The sequence below is a fragment of the Ochotona princeps genome, chromosome 6 (genome assembly GCF_030435755.1).
Source record: "Ochotona princeps isolate mOchPri1 chromosome 6, mOchPri1.hap1, whole genome shotgun sequence".
Taxonomy (NCBI): domain Eukaryota; kingdom Metazoa; phylum Chordata; class Mammalia; order Lagomorpha; family Ochotonidae; genus Ochotona; species Ochotona princeps.
The window spans coordinates 41,320,792-41,340,139 of record NC_080837.1 but is presented as its reverse complement, the minus strand read 5'-3'; positions in this window follow the sequence as shown (position 1 = coordinate 41,340,139).

Sequence of the window (19,348 nt, the reverse complement as noted above, 5' to 3'; positions counted from 1 at the left end):
TACAGATGTTAATAGAATACATATGTGGCAATTTTGTAATTTTTAATGTAAACATATTCTGAAATTTTCTTTCATATGTGTAATGGAAGGTAGAGAGATTTCCCCAGTCTAAAGCCCCCTCCGCTATTAAATCACACACTAATGTCATATTAACTGTTCTAATAAACAAACCTAAACTGACACAAAATTATCACACAAAATCCATAGTTCACTGCTGATGTTGTACAACCTATGGATTATGACAATCGTGTAATGCATGATGGTATGACACAAAATACTTTCACTACCCTAAAACTTCTCTGTGTTCTACCTTTTCATGACTCCATCTTCCCCTAACCCTTAACAACCTCTGTCCTTTTGCTGACTTCATAGTTTTGCCTTTTCCAGAATGTCATACAGTTGGAATCATACAGTGTATGGCCATTTCAGGTTTCTGTCACTGAAGATCATGTGTTTATTTTCTTGATGTCTTTTTCATGGCTTCATATTTCAATCAATCAGTTTTTCTCTTTTTTAAACATTTACTTAATGATTTGAAAAGCAAAGTTACAGAATGAGAGGCAGAAAGAGATAGAGAATCTTCCATCTGCAAGTTCGCTCACACAATGGCCAAAGCCAGAAGCTTGGAGCTCCAGCTGGGTTTCCCACACAGGTGGCAAGAATCCAAGTACGTTGATCATCTTCTGCTGCTTTCCTACGCGCACTAGCAAGGAGCTATATTGTAAGTGGAGCAGCCGGGACTTGAAATGGCTCCAGTTTGGGATTCTGGCAAAACAGTTTAATACACTACACCAAAATTCTGGTTCCAGCTTATTAAAAAATTTTTTTGAATAATATTCCATGATCTGAATGACCTGCAGTTTATCTATTACCTACTGAAGTACATCTTTATTGCTTTTAAATTCTAGCAGTTATGATATAAAACTCTTAAAAATATAAATTTTAAGTTTTATTTTTTATTTTTAAAAAATTTTTAAAGATTTTTTTGTTGTTGTTGTTGGAAAGTCAGATATACAGAGAGGAGGAAAGACAGACAGGAAGATCTTCTGTCTGCTGTTTCTCTCCCCAAGTGACCACAATGGCCAGAGCTGAGCTGATCTGAAGCCAGGAGCCAGGAACCTCCTCCGGGTCTCACACGGGTGCAGGGTCCCAAGGTCTTTGACCGTCCTTGACTATTTTCCCAGGCCACAAGCAGGAAGCTGGATGGGAAGCGGGGCTGCCAGGATTAGAATCTGCATCCATATGAGATTCTAGCACATGCAAGGTGAGGACTTTAGCCTCTAGGCTACCATGCAGGACCCTAAATGTTTAAGTTTTATGTAGACCTAAGTATTCACTCTTCTCAATAAATATCAAAGAATATGAATAATAAATTATATGCTAAGAATATGCTTACTTATGAGAAATTATGAAACTTCTTCAGAGTGGCTATAAAATTTTACATTCCCACCAGCAAAGAATGAAAACTCAGGTTGCACATCCACAGTAGCATTTGTTATTATTAGCATTCTAGATTTCTGCCATTCTAATAGGTATATAGTGGTATCTCATAGTTGTTTTGATTTTCATTCCCTAATGACAGATACAGATCATCTCTTCAAATGCCTAGTTACTATCAATATGTCTCCTTTGGTGAGGTGTTTTTCAGGATCCTTGGTCCACTTTTACATTGGTATATGTTTCTTCTTACTGTCAATTTTTAAAGGTTCTCTGTGTATTTTGGGTAACAGTATTTTCTTTAATGTCTTAAGTGGATTCTGTCTGCCAGCCTATGATGTGTCTTCTCATTCTCTTCACATCGTCTTTCACAGAGCAGAAGCTGTAAAATTTATTGACTCTGACCTACCAATTATTTTTTTCATGAGTCCTCATGAGTCTTTTTTTTAAAATGAATAACTAGATGTCTCCACCATATCCAAAGTCGTCTAGATTTTCTTCTATGTTACCGTAGCCAAACTTGATCCTCTTATAACAACCCTTTTGCCACAACTACCAAGGAGTCCAACGACAACTATCTTCATAGAACACCCATGCCCCTAGTGATAAGGCCCTCTCACTAGGCCCCACCTTTTAAGATTCCACAGTACATTTCAATACTGCCACCCTGTGTACCAAGTTTCCAACACACAGGCCTTTCTAGGAATCAAACAGCTTTGTATTCAACATTCAGAAAGGTCCATCATCCGTTTTGAGTTCATTTTAATGAAGGCTGCATGATCTTGGATAGACTTCCTTTTGAACGTATAACTCCAGTTATTCCAGCACCAGTTTTAGAAGAAGTTAATTTTTACAGAAATAATTACTTTTGCTCCTTTGCTAAAGATCAGATGACTCTATTTGTGTGATTTATTTCTGGGTTTTCTTTTCTGTTTCATTGCTCCATGTGTCTACTGCTTATCAACACTACAGTTCTCTCATTATCGTAGCTGTATAGCAAATGCTGAAGTCCTGATATGTTAGTTATCCAACTTCATTCTTCCTTTTGGCTCTAAATGGTAATTTGTATGTCCACATAAACTTTAAAGTCACCTCATTAGTATCCATATAATAACTTCCCGGGATTATGATTCAGAATTCATTAAATTTATAGATCAAGTTGGGAATAACAGCTATCTTGGAAAAATTGCATGTTCCGAACAATGAACATGGACTATGTCTTAATTATTTAGTTTCTGTTTCATTTTGTTTTTCTGAGTTTCATAGGATTTTTCATATGGTTTTTGACATATTTTGTTAGATTTACATCTAAGCATTTTCTTTTTTTCGGGTGCTGATATAAATGAAATTGTGTTCTCAATTTTAAATTAACTTATCCATTGCTAATATACGGGAAATTAAATGACCATTGTATATTGAAGTTATACCCTGCAAATTTGTTTAACTGTTTATTAGTTTCAGGTGAGTTTTTTGTTTGTTTGCTTTACTAATTTCTTAGGATTATCATCATACATAGGCATTCATATGATTTATAAACAAAATGGCTTTTTCCCTTACTCATCTGTATGCCTTTATTGCCTTTTCTTTTATTGAATTAGCTAAAATTGCCTGTGCAGTATAAAAAAGGAATAGTAAGGGAGTACACTCTTCCCTTATTCCCAATCTTAATAGAAAATCTAGTTTCTCATCATCACCTGATATAAGGTGTTGGCTTTTGATATACGTTCCTTATCAAGTTGAGAAGGTTACTCTCTATTCTTAGTCTGCTGATAGTGTTTATTATTAATATTAGATCTTTCAAGTATCTTTTTCCTATTGATGTGATTATGTGATTTTTTTTCTTTTTTAGCCTGTCAGTGTGATAGATTACACTAAGTGCTTCTGAAATGTTGAGGCAGCCTTGCATTACTAACAAAAATCCTACTCTGTCATGGTATATAACAGACTATATATACTGTTGAAGTCAATTTACTAATATTTTTCTTGAGGATTTTTCAATTTATGTTCCTGAGAAATATGAGTCTATGGTTTTCTTTTCTAGTGGCATCTTTGTCTCTTTTGGATATCAGGGAATGAGGCTTCACAGAATGGATTGGTATCCCCCTTACACTTATCTTTTAGAAAATATAGAGAATTAATATAAAATTTTCCATAAATACTCAGTAGAAATTGCCATTGAGCTCATCTGTGCCTGTTGCTTCCTATTCTGGAAGTTTATTGTTAATTATTGATTACATTTCTTTAATAGGTATAAGCTTAATCATGCTCTACCTGTAAATTTTGCAGATTTTGACTTATCACATAGAGATATTGGCAGAGCTGTTTGTCACATTTCTTTGTTACCATTTAATGGTAATAAAATGGGTTCCATAGCAATGTTACTTCTTTCATTCCTGAATTAGCAATTTGTATCCTTATTTTCTTAGCCTGTCTACAAGCATATAATTTTTATTCATTTCATCAAAGAATCACTTTTAGTTTTATTGAGTTTTTTCATTGAGAAAAATCAATGATCTATGTTGACAATTTCTGTGATTTTGGCTTTGGTTCTTAGTATTTATCTTTTTGCATTAAATTTTGTCTTTTACAATATCCTACAGTGGAAACTATGATGACTGATTTTAGATTTTACTCTCTTCTAATGTGATCATTTAGTGCTATACATTTTCCTCTAAGCTCTGAGGTAGCTATGTACCATAGATTTTTAAAGATGTTACTTATTCTAATAATAATGTTTAATATTTTCAATTAAGACATTTTAAAGTTATCTTGAGATTTATTCTTTGAGCCATTTATTTAGAAATGTTGTTTTAATCTTCAAATATTTAAAAAGTTGTACAGCTATTTTTCTATTACTGATTTCTGCTTTCAATCCATTACTGTCTCAAAGCAAACATGGTAAGATTTTTATTCTTTTGAACTTAGTAAGTTAGTTTTATGACTCATAATATAGCCTAGTTTTGATTGGTATTTCATGAGAACTTGCAAAAAGTGTATACTTTGCTCTTATTGTGTGAAATAATTAATGGATGTCAATTATTTCCAGTCGATTGATGGTGCTGCATCCATAATGATTCTTCTACCTTTTGAACTATTTCTGAGAACGAAGACACTGGAGCCTTCCACTATCATATTAGATTCATCCATTTTTCCTTGGGGTTTTATCAAATTTGCTTTAATGTGTGTTGATGCATTGTTGTTAAGCACTCTCCAAAGGGCCTCAGCAGCCAGGGCTGGGAGAGGCTAAGGCTGGAGCCTGGAATTCTATGTAGGTCTTCCACAAGGGTGTCAGGTACCCAAGGTCTTATGTCATTCTCAATGCTTTACCAGGTGCATTAGCGGGAAGCTAAACTAGAAGTGGAACAACAAACAGCCAGCACTTGAGCCAGTGCTCATATGGAATACTGGCATCCCACACAGCAATCTAACCCACTGTGCCACAATGCCACCCCCTACAGCAAGATATTTTAAAATCCTTTGGCCCACCCCATGGATCTTTGATGTCACTCATTTCACTTTTACATAGGCTACATAGCATTTATATGCATATAAGGCAAACATTATTGAATACATCAATATCTTGCGTGATCACATCTTATTGTCTTAATTATCTGTTAGAGCAATTATGAATAAGAAAATCCAGAGTGTTTATTTTAGCTTCACTCATTTCCATGCCAATACTTCTCCTTTCCTTAGGTAAATCTGAGTTTCTAACCTATAGCTTTTCCCTTCTCTCCAAACAGAAAATATCTTTAACATTTATTGCAATACAGGTCTACTGACCATAAAATCCCTCAATTTTTATTTTTCTCTCAGAAAGCCGTTACTTTTCTTCATCTTTTCAGGATCATTCTACAGAATTTTAAGAAGTTACATGCAATTTTATCTTTGCTCCTCTATAAGTCAGGTGTTTTTTTCTCTGGTTTCTAACAGGACATTTTTTAAAATTAGATGTTATGTAAATAGAATATGATAAGTCAAAGTGTAGGATATTTGGCTTTTAAATGTTTGCTTGTTTTTTGTTATTTGGCATTTGTCTTACTTGGCATTTTCTCAGTTTCTTGGATCTATGGTTCTCTGACATTAATTTGGGAAACTGTCAGTTGTTGCAGATTCAAATATTTCTTCTGTTCCTTCATTTTCTCTTCTTAAGTTATTGCCATGTGTGCATGCTTTGTTTTTGTAGTTGTTGATTAATTCTGTTCTCTTCATTGTTTTTTCTCTGTGGTTCACTATTTTGGAAGTTTCTATCAACATATCCTCAAACTCAGATATTTGTTTCCTCAGCAATGCTCATAACCTGCCCATCCAAGGCAGTCTTCATTTCTCTTCCAGTGTTTTATCTCTAGTATTTACTTCTGCTTCTTAGCATTGTCATCTTCTGCTCACATCTGTTCACTGGTGATACGTTCTCCAATGCTGTATATATTATCAATTAGAGCTTTTATCATATTACTTATAGTTATTTTACATTTATACTCAGATAATTTTAACATTTATGCCATTTCTGAGTTTCATTCTGGTACTTCTTGTTTTTTTGTTTGTTTGTTTGTTTGGGTTTTTTTGGCTTTGTTTTTTGCTTTTGGTGTGCCTTGTGATTTTTTTGTTGTTGATAGCTGAAGAGCTGAAGCAGATGTACTGGGTAAAACGAACTGTAACAATTAAGTGTCAGCTGAACCAAACCAGAAAAGCCATTCTCCAACAGTAATTAACTCTCTCTTACCAAGGGATCAGGAAAGGGGACACATGGCAAGACACAAAACTATTAGACAAACACTTGACTCCAGCCAAACACCACAGAAAAAGACTGTGGTCTCAGTCTTACTCATACCAGCAAAGCCTATTCTTCTACCTTGACAGGCTGCCAGCACCTGTGAGGGATGTCAGAAGAAGTCAAGTTGACGGGGTGAATTTCCAGTCCTACTGAACAGTAATGAAGCATTCCTATAGGTACCATGAGGAATGACACAAATTCACCACTCTGCTGTTTAATCTGGCAATATTATATGCTGGAGTAGTGTCAGAGGAACTCTGAGCAAGTTGGGACTTTCACCATCATCCAATTATATTAAGCCCACCCCACTGACGGTATCAATAAGACTACCAGGACTTAGAAGCCTTATTATCACTGTGCAATGGTAAAGAACCTCTCTCCTTCCCTACTTGAGTATAAATAAATTTCAAGTAGAATACTAAAAAAATAAATAAACAAATATAATTTTACAGTTAAAAATGTCTGCCCTCTGTCTTCATTGTAATACAACAACTAGACAGAAAATCAGCAAGGAAATAGAAGAACTAAACCACAGCATCAACCAATAGGATCTGTTGACATTTGTGGAACCACTCCAACTTCTAACATCAGAATATGTATTTTTTTTAATTACATCCAAGATGGAATGTATGCTGCACCATGAAACAAGCATCAGTACACTTTAATGCATTGAAATTTTTCAAAATAGGTTCTGTCCCTATCTACCAAATCAAGTCCACGGTTCTCCACCAAATATTCCACAGAAACTAGAGGGTACAAGAAGATACAATTGCCCTCCTCTCACAAGCTCTTTCTCTTTCTCATACACACACATAACCAAGCACAGATATGCAAAACCTAGTAAAGTTTGTGGACATGATAGAATAAATGAGAGTAACTGGCATGAAAATATTTGTATCATAAAGATATTTGTATCAACTTTTTCTTCATTGTATTGTATCTCTTCCTCTTCTTTCTATTTTCAAGATTACTTTCTTTCAAAATCCATATTATGTGATATTAACATGCCCACACCTGCTTTAAAAATTAGTTTTCAGGTGTTTATTTGTAATATTTACATATAAAACAAATAAAACAAAAATGCTTAAACTGTTTAAGTCTGAGTTCATTGAACTCCCCATACTTTTCTGTATTATTTGAAATATTTTAAGTAAAAAGACAAATGCAAACTCAAGTCAATCCGTTTAATCCTATCCAATTATACATATTATATATAAAACCAACAAATGTAATACTGCAAAATCCTAATATATGTATATTTCTGCATCTTTACTAAATATAGGTAGATGCAGATACAGATGAAAACTTTATTAAAAATCAATTATTGGATGTTTAAAATAAAATTATACCAATGTGTTAAAAGAATCAGAGCCTGTGTCAAAATAAAATATATGAAGGAAGAACACAAGAGGCAGGTATAGCCAATGATTAGATGTATCATTAGAACTTCATATTGGCTTGTTTCACATCTGTACATTCAACTGAAGATCACATATATTCAAAGGAAAAAATTGAACCTAAACTTCCTTGTTGTCATTAGTTTCCAGATAAAGCATTAAAAATTATTATGTGGCATTTACATGTTAGTAAATATAAGCAATCTGGAGATAATTTAAATTATATAGGAGGATGCACATAGATTATATGCAGATATCATACCATTTCAAATAAGAGGTTTTTGAACAACCATGGATGTTGGTACCGACATGGGAGTCCTGGAACTGATTCTTCATGGACAGCAATAGGCAACTAGATAGTGCATTGAGATTCTTGTAAAGTAATTGTTTAAAAGAATTGCTTATGAAAAGTTAAAATGAATATTTAATATCTAGAGCAACAACTAAAGAATAATATCAACAGACATTCCATAAAAGTATGAGCTCTATTACTATATAGTTAGATATCTTGCACCAATCTTATCCATGGGGTATATATGTCAGGATCTCCAACAGTTGCATAAAACCACAGATTAGCACTGAAAGTTATATAAACATATATATGTATGTGTGTGTCATTCTATACAAAACAATATATGAGGCACAGTGATAAATTTAAAATAATAATAAATGGAACAACTATAACAAATACTATAAAATATATTATGTAAAAATGGTCTCTCTCAAAATATCACACCGGACTTTTACCTTTTCATGTAAACAAAGTTTTACTACATTTCTTTGACATACCAGAATTGTCAAAGTCATTGCGCTTGTTCCCTGGGATCAGTAATAAAAATAAGGGTTACTTGAACACATCTTGTGATACTGCAAAGTTGATAGGAAAACCCAGACAACAGCGTGAATAATGTGTCTGCAATAAATGCAGTGGGGATATGCTGGGTAAAGGAGATGTTCATATCTTAGGCAGAAGAGAGTGGGATGGCACACTGTTTCACCACACTATTAAAAATAGCAATTTAAAAGTATAAATTGTTTCTTTCTGCATTTTCCACCTAACATTTCCAGATTGCAGCTGATTTTGAGCAACTGAAATCATAGATGATCATGCATAAGGAAGGGACTATTATATTTGCTTAAATAAAAGTACGCAAGAAAGGGAAATAAATACATGAAAGCAGCTTAGATAAAAAGAAAATCAAAATTTCAAGACAGTGAACTTAAGAACAAAATAACCAAATGTAATTTAACATAAATGGACAAATTGCCATACTATGTTATTTTCTATAAAATTGAGATGGTATCCCGTGATACTAACAGGGGTGGGATATGTAAGAGATCATGAGTGTTCCTCTCACAAAAGGCATTAAGACAGGCTTTGCACAGTGTTAGGAAAGTTTGCCCTTCAAACATCCACGGTGTGAAGACACAGCCACACGGCCCTAACCTGATGTCCATGCCTTGACCCTGGATTTCCCAGACTCCAGAACTATGAGAAATACATTTCTGTTCTTCATAAATTATTTAAACTCAGCACAAAATGGATTAAGAAATGCCCCCAATGAAAAGGCAAAAAGAGTGGGGGAAACATGACAGAAAGTAAAAGCAAGATGATAACTACACACTATTTATCATAACAAGTTTTAAAAATTAAAACTTATATAAATTGAAAGTAAAAAGTCATACAAACACTAAGCAGAAAAAAGCTAGTATGGTGTTAGAGTAGATTTTTAAGAAGAAAAGTCTTAAAAGATAAAGATTTCATATAAACAATGATCAATTCATCAAGAAGTTATTGCATGCTTAGCTATATATAAATCTAAGGACAAAAATCCCCATATATGAATCATAAATTTAAATAAGTAAATGAAGAAATAGACAAGTCTGCCATTGAAGATAAAAGATCTCTCTCAGCAACTGATAGGAAAAGTAAATAAATTAGTGAGGAAATAAATTTAAACAAGATCAAGAATGTAGCCTGATATCTTTTTATAGAATTCCACACACATCAACAGCAAAATAGACATTCTTGGGGCCAGTGTATGGCACAGTAGCTAAGCTTCTACCTGTGGTATTGCCATTGTATTTGGTTGTCAGTTTGTATCCTGGTTGCTCCACGTCCAATCCAGCTCCTGGTTTATGGCAGAGGATGGCTCAAGTGTTTGGGCCCTTGCACCCACATGGGAGACCCCAAAGATATCCTAGATCCTGTCTTTGAATCAACTCAGGTCTGGCCATTGTGGACATTTGGGAAGTGAACTAGTGTATGGAAGACCTCTCTTTATCTCTCTCAAGAACAGGAGTTTGGTCACCCTGGTATATGCTCAGCAAGCACTGGTTGTATGAATAGTTAGTTTGGAGATTTCAAAAACAGGCCTTATAACTTTTCCTAGAGCTCAGTCAAGCAAAAAAAAAAAGAAAGATATGTTAGTTACATCAGAGAATTTCAAGTCATATCTAACTAGCCTAATAGTTCCAAAGGAATCCTTTAAAAAATCTTTGGAGTGAACTAGCAGTAAAGAAAAGAGAGTGTGTGTTCATATTCTACCTTATTCTCTCTTTCTGAACCAAGGCATTTCAGTCCCTTAAACAAACAGTATTTCACTTCATTGCTATTTACAGCCATAGCCTAAAGCACAAAGATCAGACTCAGCATCTGATTAAACTAAGTTTTATAAAGAATGACAAAATAATTGGTAAAAACATTTCAGCTTGGGTATGTAAAATAGAAAAAACAAAGTAGCAAATGTTCAAAGCACAATGGGTTTGGGGAAACAACACTGTCTCTTCTCTTTGGCATTTCTCTAGGATTCATATCTTGGCTGGGTGACAAAAATCTGTCCATCAGCTGCAAGCCTGAGCCTATCAGCCTTACAAATCAGAGTTAATAAAAGTCAATCAGTGACGGTTTAACATGCTTGCTACTGCCTGAAGCAGGATTCAGCCTCAGTGTCTGTCATCCACTTAGAAAACACTTTCTATGGCTGCCCATAAATTCTAAAAATTTATTCATCTACATTTCTATGGATAGGAAAAGTTATTTCTATGAATATGTACCTGGTCAACACATATGAATATGAATGTGCTGTAGGTAAATGCACACACATAAAATCAACCTTCTGCAACTATAGATGCATAGAAAGATGTTGCTTTCTGAAATCCATAAAAGTCAGACACCCGAGTTTTGCCCTATACACATATGTCTTTCTATTTTAATGCCTTTTACTTCATAATTGGCCATACACATGGTGACTTCTGACAGTTTCAACAATTATTGCAAATCATTATTAAAGTATTTATTTCCCAAATCCTTCTGGCATCACCCACCAAAATAATGATATTGGGTCTAAGATTCAGAAATGTCTAGGGCTGCTATTTAGAACTGTCAGATTCAATTTTTTTGTCCACACAAGCAGCAATAGAATTCTCTGCCTCTATCAGCAGCTCTCTACCACCAAATACATGGGCATATAATGTTCAGAAGGGCCAGTTAAGAAAGTCAAAAGAGAGTAAAAATCTAGGAGAAACTGCTATGATAAATATGAATGAGACAAGTCTTCTACAACATACAGACCATTATTTTTAAATCAAATGCTAAATCTGGAAGGTGCCTTTAATACAATCAAGGCAGAGTACATTTACTCATTCATTCATTCAGCAAACATTTGTTGAATAACAGCTGTGTGCCTTTTATGTCTGTTTTTTTTTTAAAGATTTATTCAGTTTATTACAGCCGGATATACAGAGAGGAGGAGAGACAGAGAGGAAGATCTTTCGTCCGATGACTCACTCCCCAAGTGAGCCGCAACGGTCAGTGCGTGCCAATCCGAAGCCGGGAACCTGGAACCTCTTCCGGGTCTCCCACGTGGGTGCAGGGTCCCAATGCACTGGGCCATCCTCGACTGCTTTCCCAGGCCACAAGCAGGGAGCTGGATGGGAAGTGGAGCTGCCGGGATTAGAACCGGCTCCCATATGGGATCCTGGTGCGTCCAAGGCGAGGACCCTAGCCGCTAGGCCATGCTGCCGGGCCCTATGTCTGTTTTTTTTTAAGATTTATTTATTTGAAAGGCAAAGTTACACAAAGAGAGGGAGAAACAGAGAGAGAGACAGAGAGAGAGCGCTTCCATCTACCCATTCACTCCCCAAATGGCTGCTACCTAAGGACTTGGTCCAGTCCTTAGCCAGAAGCCAAGAGCTTCCTCTAGGACTCCCACATGAGTATAGGGGCTAAACCACTTGAACTCTTCAAGGCACTTGAGCAGGGAGCTGTATTGGAAGCAGAATATGCAGGACATGAACTGGAATCCATATGGAATGTCAGTTTTGCAGATGGCAGCTTAACTTGTTATGACAAAAAATTAACTCTTATGTCTGCTTTTAACAGAAATGCTATGTGAGTCGCCTATGTAGTTTTAAATGTATGTTAAACTCAAGTTTACTATATTTAAATATTATATGAACCATACTTTTAAAAGTAAAAACAAACAGATGTAAAGTTTTAAAGATTATTTTCACATACATATTTATTTTTATGTGAAAGGCATGAGGCAAGATAGGTAAATATCTTTTATCTATCTACTGGTCCATTTCGTAAACATTCAAAGTAATTAGAAATCCTGGATTGGAATTCCAACCCTGTTCCTGATTCCAACTTTCTGCTAGCTTAACTCAATCTGGGACTGCCACATGGGTGTCAGGGACTGATGGCAGGAGCCATCATCTGCTGCCTTCCAAGACAAATACTGTTAAGAAGCCAGAATCAGGAGCAGAAACAGGGTTCAAGTGCAGGCCCTCCCCAAACTCTCTCTGTCTTTTGCTTTATGATTCCTAGTTTTATTGGCTTTTCTTAAAATTCCTTCATCCAACTTTCCAGAATTGATTCTCCACTCTTCCATCCCTACCTGCCCTAACCAAGCAAAGCGTCTTGGACATACGTGGGCCAGTTGTCTAAGTTAGAGATACTTCTTGCTCCTAGCATACTGCAAAAGAAAACCTGTCTAAAGGTAATCTTATTCTCCATTTTCTTCAGTCTTTTCTTTTAAAAAAAAATCTGACCACAAAGCCTATTCAGTCTCTGAACCACAGTAACTCTATTCTCTCTTAGGATTAATTTCCCACACCTTCCAGCACAGTGTTAGGCTTCTACACTCACCTTATCTGACATGTTTTTAGAGGAGCAATAGAGATGGTGACAGGTTCACTGTAGGAAATACAGCATTAAATTAGAAGCTTCTAGAAGACTAACAGCCTTTGCCAGATATCTACATGCTAATTCCGGTTCTGCTATTAACTACCTGGGTCCTAATATTTAAATTCTCTGGACCCACAGTTCTTAGAAGAGGAAGCGTTGACATCACAACCCTCAGGCCAGCATTTCTCAGTGACTGTTATGCTGGGTATTTCTTTGCATCTGGTCTCAGTGGAAACATGTCCCACCCCAGCTGTAGGCTATTGCCTAGGATGCAGTGTACTTAGGCAAGTGTTCATGGTGCTGGGAGAAAAGCAGTTAATAGCTGGTGGGCATTCTGAGCCTGGTTAATGCCAAGCCTGTGTTAACCACATCAGTGTGCCAGCACAGTTGCCTATTCTATTTTAAATAAATAAATGTATATATTTATAAATATATATATTTATATCTATAAATAGCTATATATTTAATAAATATAAATATATAAATATATATTTATAAATATATACATTTATTTATTTAAAATGGGACTGAGGGCAAGTCAGGCCAGGCCAAACTGCAGCATCTAATGCAAAGGCCAAGAAATATTATGTGTTTGCAAGGCTGGGCCAGGAGCAACCACCATATGTGCAAGATCTCTGATTGAGAGCAGGACTGTTTGTAGAGCCAAGGGAACACCTCAGCTTGCCTGCAGTTTCTACTTGTGAGCATGAGAGCCAGCATGGTGGCAGCAAACTGGGCTGAACATGACTGCAGTATACCCTGGCATGGGTGTGGACCGGATCTGGGGTGTGCCGTACTGGTCTAGACTTCAGCACGCAGTAGTGATTTTAGGAGCCAGGGTAGGTATGGGACAGGCTGGGCTAGGTCTCAGGACCTGCTGAACTACACAAGAGCTTTGTCTGGGGGTGGGCCAGACAGGGCTGGGCTGGGCTGTAACACCCAAAAGTAAGAGCTGGAATCGGTGTGGGCTGGCCGGGGAAGGCCATTGTGCCAGTCAGGACAGGAGGTAGGCCAAGTCAGGCTAGACCATAGAACCACCTTGAAAGTTCAAGATCAAGGGCTGCAAGTGGGCCTAGTAGCAAAATTGTGGGCACCCCTTTGATGAGCTGCAGTTCCCACTGGTGAGCATGGGAACCAGGGCTGTGGGTGGGCCTGGCCAGATACACAGTGGTACCTGCTAGCCTAAGTGTGGGCTGAATAGTAGGGTTAGTCAGGCTGAGCTAGGCTCCAACAGTCACTGATATGTATGAGAGCTGAATGGGATACGGTATGGACTTGACCAGTCTGTTGTACATATTGGCATATACAGGACCCGAGGTTGGGGATGGATCTGGTGGGAATTTCTGGGGTCATTCCGAATAGGTTGCAGTTCCCACTAGCATGCATGAGGGTCAAATGTGTGGTGGACAGGGTTGGGCTGGGCAACAGCATCTATTAGTTTGAGTAAGAGATGGGACTGGAGACAAAACCAACCAGGTGACTGCATCCATCAATGTGTGTGTCGGATGATGTGGGTGATAGACTGAGCCAGATACCACACTGGATGGGATCACTGGATTCAGAACTCCACAATGGGATCACTGGATTCAGAACTCCAACCACAGGCTCTGTGGTCTGACCATGAGTGCATGTTTCAGAACTGTGGCTCCTAAGCTGCTGAAACCTGTGCAGCAGATGGCATGCCCAGATACACATGGGGGACATGAAAAGCAGTTCATTGAGGGCTGCAGAGGATGTCTAGTACATGGAATGCAGAACAAATCCACAGCATCTATCAAAACCACTTAAGCAGTATCCTCAGAACACGCTCCACATCGGGGACCCTGGGATGAGATCAGGTGACCACCCCCCATCCCTGCGTATTGATGCAGTTGGGCTGCTGGAAGTGGCCCTCTCCTCTTCCCCCAGATACAGCAAAAAACAGGAGATTGGAAACAACTGTCTCATCCATTTTCTCCCATTCCTTGACCCTCTAATCAGTGGTCCACATGGGCATGCATCCTTATTAACGTTGTAAGCATGAAAAATAAAATAAATTTATTATTAATACTAAAAAAGAGAAGAAACATGTCTCAAAGAACAGAACACAATCTAATAATATGGTTTGCTGTATGTGGGTTTCTGGAACATGCAATTCTAAATGATGTTTTAAAAGACTAACTGCATTTTAGGGTTGTTCATTGTATTATATCAGGAAAGCTAAATTCTTGACAGGTCAACAAATATTTACCAATGAAGAAAAATGAACAAGGCTTAAAATTTCTACACATGGTAAAATAGAAAACTGTTTTCAGCTCAGAACTATCACAATATGAGTTGACTTTGTACTTGAATTAGAAATAACAAAAATCTATCAAACATAAAATGATCAGTAAAATATTAAATGTCTATTTCATATCTGCACAATGAGTAATGAATGGCTTCACTGGATCCAAATTTATTTTATACATTAACTTACAGGACTATTTTCTGTGAGTAAAATTACCAACCAAAATTATATATTGTCGAGTACAAAAGTTAGCCCTCTTTGTCTAGGGTAGAAACTGTCACCTTTTCTAAAACATAGAACATATTTTGTAGAGGTGGCCTTTGTAGGAATTCACAACACAAAAGTCATGCATTAGTCTAATTGCCTTTGGCCATAAAATTATGCTTATGTAATGTGGTGTTATAGAGACAGTAATATTATAAAATAGGGACTACAGAAAAAGAGCCTAAATGTTCTGACAACTAACCATTCAATGAATTAAAACACAACATTGGAGAAGTTTAGAAATAGAATGCTGATTCCATTTTATGAGCAAACGCAATTTGTTTCAAAGCTTATTTACCATTGAATTTCTTTTTATCTTCTAGATATAATATAGATATGGATGAGAAAGTATCATCTGAAATAACTTCTGAAATAAGGATTGCTCATTGTAATAATTATTACAATTAAATCTTGAACAATATTTTCTCTTTGCTTTTGTCTAATTTCATCTTCGTTTAGAAGGCCAGTAAGTTAGCTAATATTAATTTAACTACAATATGTAAAATATGTTGTCTTTATAATATATACATATGTGTGCATACATTTAAATCTATTTTTGCTTTTGTTGGAGGAATCTTTTTTATCAGAGACAATCTAAAAAGTCATATTCTCAACTTATATTTACATGTCAGGGAAATACAAATTTTCCTGCTTTTACTAAATAATTTAGATAAAACTTAGGTATTTGTTTAACTAGTAAATCTCAGCAGTGCTGATTTGCATATTACCTCCATTTCTCAAAGTAGAGACTGAGGTTTTGATATGTTTCTGAGTTAAATTATGAAGTATTTCTAATTTGGTATTGAAAGATTATGCCTTTATAAAAAAAGGAGTTATTGTTTAACATCTGAGTTCTTCTGGTGATCTTTCATTTTACCAATCTCATATTTCTGCCACGAAGTCTAAAAATGCTTCTATTGTGAGTGCCGTGAGGAAGGAGGACAGAAGACCTACCCTGAGCACTCTCCCCACCTTCCAATCTCTTACCAAGCTATCTGAACACAAAAAGCCAGCCAGAAGTCAGCAAAGGAATGGCGAGCTGGATCTCAGGGGACTGGAGCATGGACAGGAGGGAGGATGTCTGTGTCAACAGAGAAGAGCCAACAGAACTACTCTTAGAAACAGCAAAAGTGAGATGGGACCACTTCCAGTACCAGATCTGCAATGACAATAATAATGATAATAAAATAATAATGTAAATATCTAATTTTTACAATGACCTATGTAATATATCTACCTACATATCAACAACGTTAAAATTGGAACTTGAGGACAGACCTTACTGGCCTCTTGCCTAGGGAGTAATCCTTTTCCAATTAGGCTAATGGAAGAGTTTTGAACCTACTTCATGTTTTTCACATGAAGCTCGTGACACTTTGTTTTAGAAATTGGTATTTCATACTTGGGATTCACAAAAGATGATGATATTACTTCTTATGTATGTTTACATTTCTTCTAATTCTTTGTGAACAACTTTATTTTTTCCTATTATAAATTTTTGGAGAGAAAAAAAAATCTTTGGATACAAGGTCCCATGTAAACCTAGGAACATAGTCCTTCATGTTCCATGCTCTCTTAAGTACTAAAAAAAGAAAGAAAGAAAAAAAACCTGTTGTGTGATTTTAATGAATCCAGAGCCTTTTTAAATTTGGGGGCAATAGTTTTTTTTTTTTATGGAGATTCGAGACACAAGAAATTAAGATTATTCTCCTTTCTATGTTGTGGCCACTTTGCAAAAGTGTTGATCTGAAGTAGCTGGAAAATCATTATTTCAGTTGGTTGAAGCGTTAGCCAAATTTGTCTAACTATAACATAACCCTATTATTTTGACTACATATACTTCTTGCACCAGATATTCAAAGTCATGGCTGAAACAAAGATAAGAGTTAATTATCTGGGTATATTACTTGCACAAGAATTTTGTTGACTGCAATTTTCTACCTTATTTTCAGTGTGGAGACTGAGCACATTGATAACCTAGAAGAACTGCTTCAACGTACCGTTCAGTAAGGAATTTTTTTCTTAAGGAATGTAGTTTTCTTAAAGGATGGAGAAACTATGACTCTGATGCACTGGTGGTGGGGATGTAAATTTGCAAGTGGGCAATGTCTAGTAAAGTTAATGATGTTCATGCTCTAAGTCCCAAATACCCTTCCTTCCTTTCCTTGGTTTGTGTCCTAGACAAAAAAAAAATCTCATACCTGTGAATAAAACACAAACCTTAGATTTAAATGCATTCATACCATGAAATACTATGCCAGAGTTAAGATGAATTGCTTAAATCTACATGTGTCACCACCGGTAAATCCTAACCATATAATGTAGATAAAACAAAGACACAAGAGGATGAACATGGTACAGCATCAGTTTCAAAAAGCTAAGACACTCATAAAATAGCATATTGTCTTCTGCTGCAAAAATGTATAACAAAAGTAAAATATAAAACAAACTATTTATATATGCATAAATTCATGACATTCATTCCTACTGAGAAAAGACTACAAAGGTATAGGGAAGGGATATCTTGGACTCTTCAACTCCATATATAAGATTTATTTCTTTGAAACACATAGGCGCGCGCGCGCACACACACACACACACACACATGCATTTGAAGAGCAATGCTAAGATTTGATAAAATTGTGTTACAGGTCCATGGGTTTTTATTATATTATTCTCTATACTTGTCTGCATGTTTGAAATATTTCATTATAAAATATATGTTTTTAAATCATCCAAGCACAAGAATATTTCTCAGAGGAATCACCAATGCAAGGAAAAATAAAACATCCCACTCAACTTCTTTTCCCCATAAGCACCAATGAATTATGGAACAAAGCTCACTTGTATTTATAAGAGGGACCCTTCTAAAGGATGCCTCACATTTATAACTAAGTATCCTTGTAAAAATCACTGCTTATTCATCTTGAATTCCAGAGAGGATGTCTTGCATTGGATTTGGTACAAGTTCGTGATCCCAAAAGTATTAAGGTCAGATCTGCTTAAAATTTTACTTCTTAGCAGACCACTTCAGGAATTTGGAGGGGATCGCCCAGATAGAGCAGAGCAGGGTTTTGCTCTGTCCTTGAAGCATTGTGGAGATAAGATAACTGTGGAAATGAATGATGAAGTGGACTGCGACCTCTTTTTTTTTTCTTCGCTGTGTTGTTTTTCATACTTCTAAGACCACAACAATCAGAACTTCTGTGTACATTTTTCCCTTAAAACATCTTTTGAGTGGTAGTTGTGTGAAACAATGATCTGTTGAATTTAATTCACAGATCAAAGAGGGAGGAAATTAACCAACACAGTAAATTGATTATTTCATGGGTGACATAACCAAGGCAATGATTTATCTTAATAAAGAGCAACTTCCCTCTAGTCCTTAACTGAATTCCAGCCAATGCAATAATACTCGGCTGTTAATGACTTTGATGTTGATGTGGAAAAGTGAATGACTGCATAATCACTGAAATGGGACCTCATCACAGTTGGAAACGTTTAAGCCAAATCATTTTGGACTGTGAAAAGAGCCCTGAGTGGTAGATATTGGCTGAGTACCAGATCTTCAGTCTTAACTAAACAGTGCCTGAAAACTTTATCATATTGCACTGCTCTGGCTGGACCATAACTCTGACAGCTCACAGAGACTGGAGTTTAACATATATGTCTGTGGCCTCACAGAGGAAAAGGAGAATTCCAGGACTTCCAGCACCAATAATAAATACATGTCTATCAGCATTGAGCTGAAAGTACAATTAGTTAAATCCATCTCTGGGAGAGGGAATAGAAGAAAGGAAACAGAAGTCAACTTTTTAAAAATTAGACTAAAAGCTTATTTTTATACTCCACATTACTAAATATGGCTTAAGAGCCCACAAGACAGTGTTAGTCATGATGGTAGCCACCACCCCCACCCCTTCTGCACTCCCTGCCTCTAAATAATAAAACACACTAAAGTTAGAACTGCTTTCAAATGTGTTTGCTTGATCATTATTATATGAGTGACAGCTGAG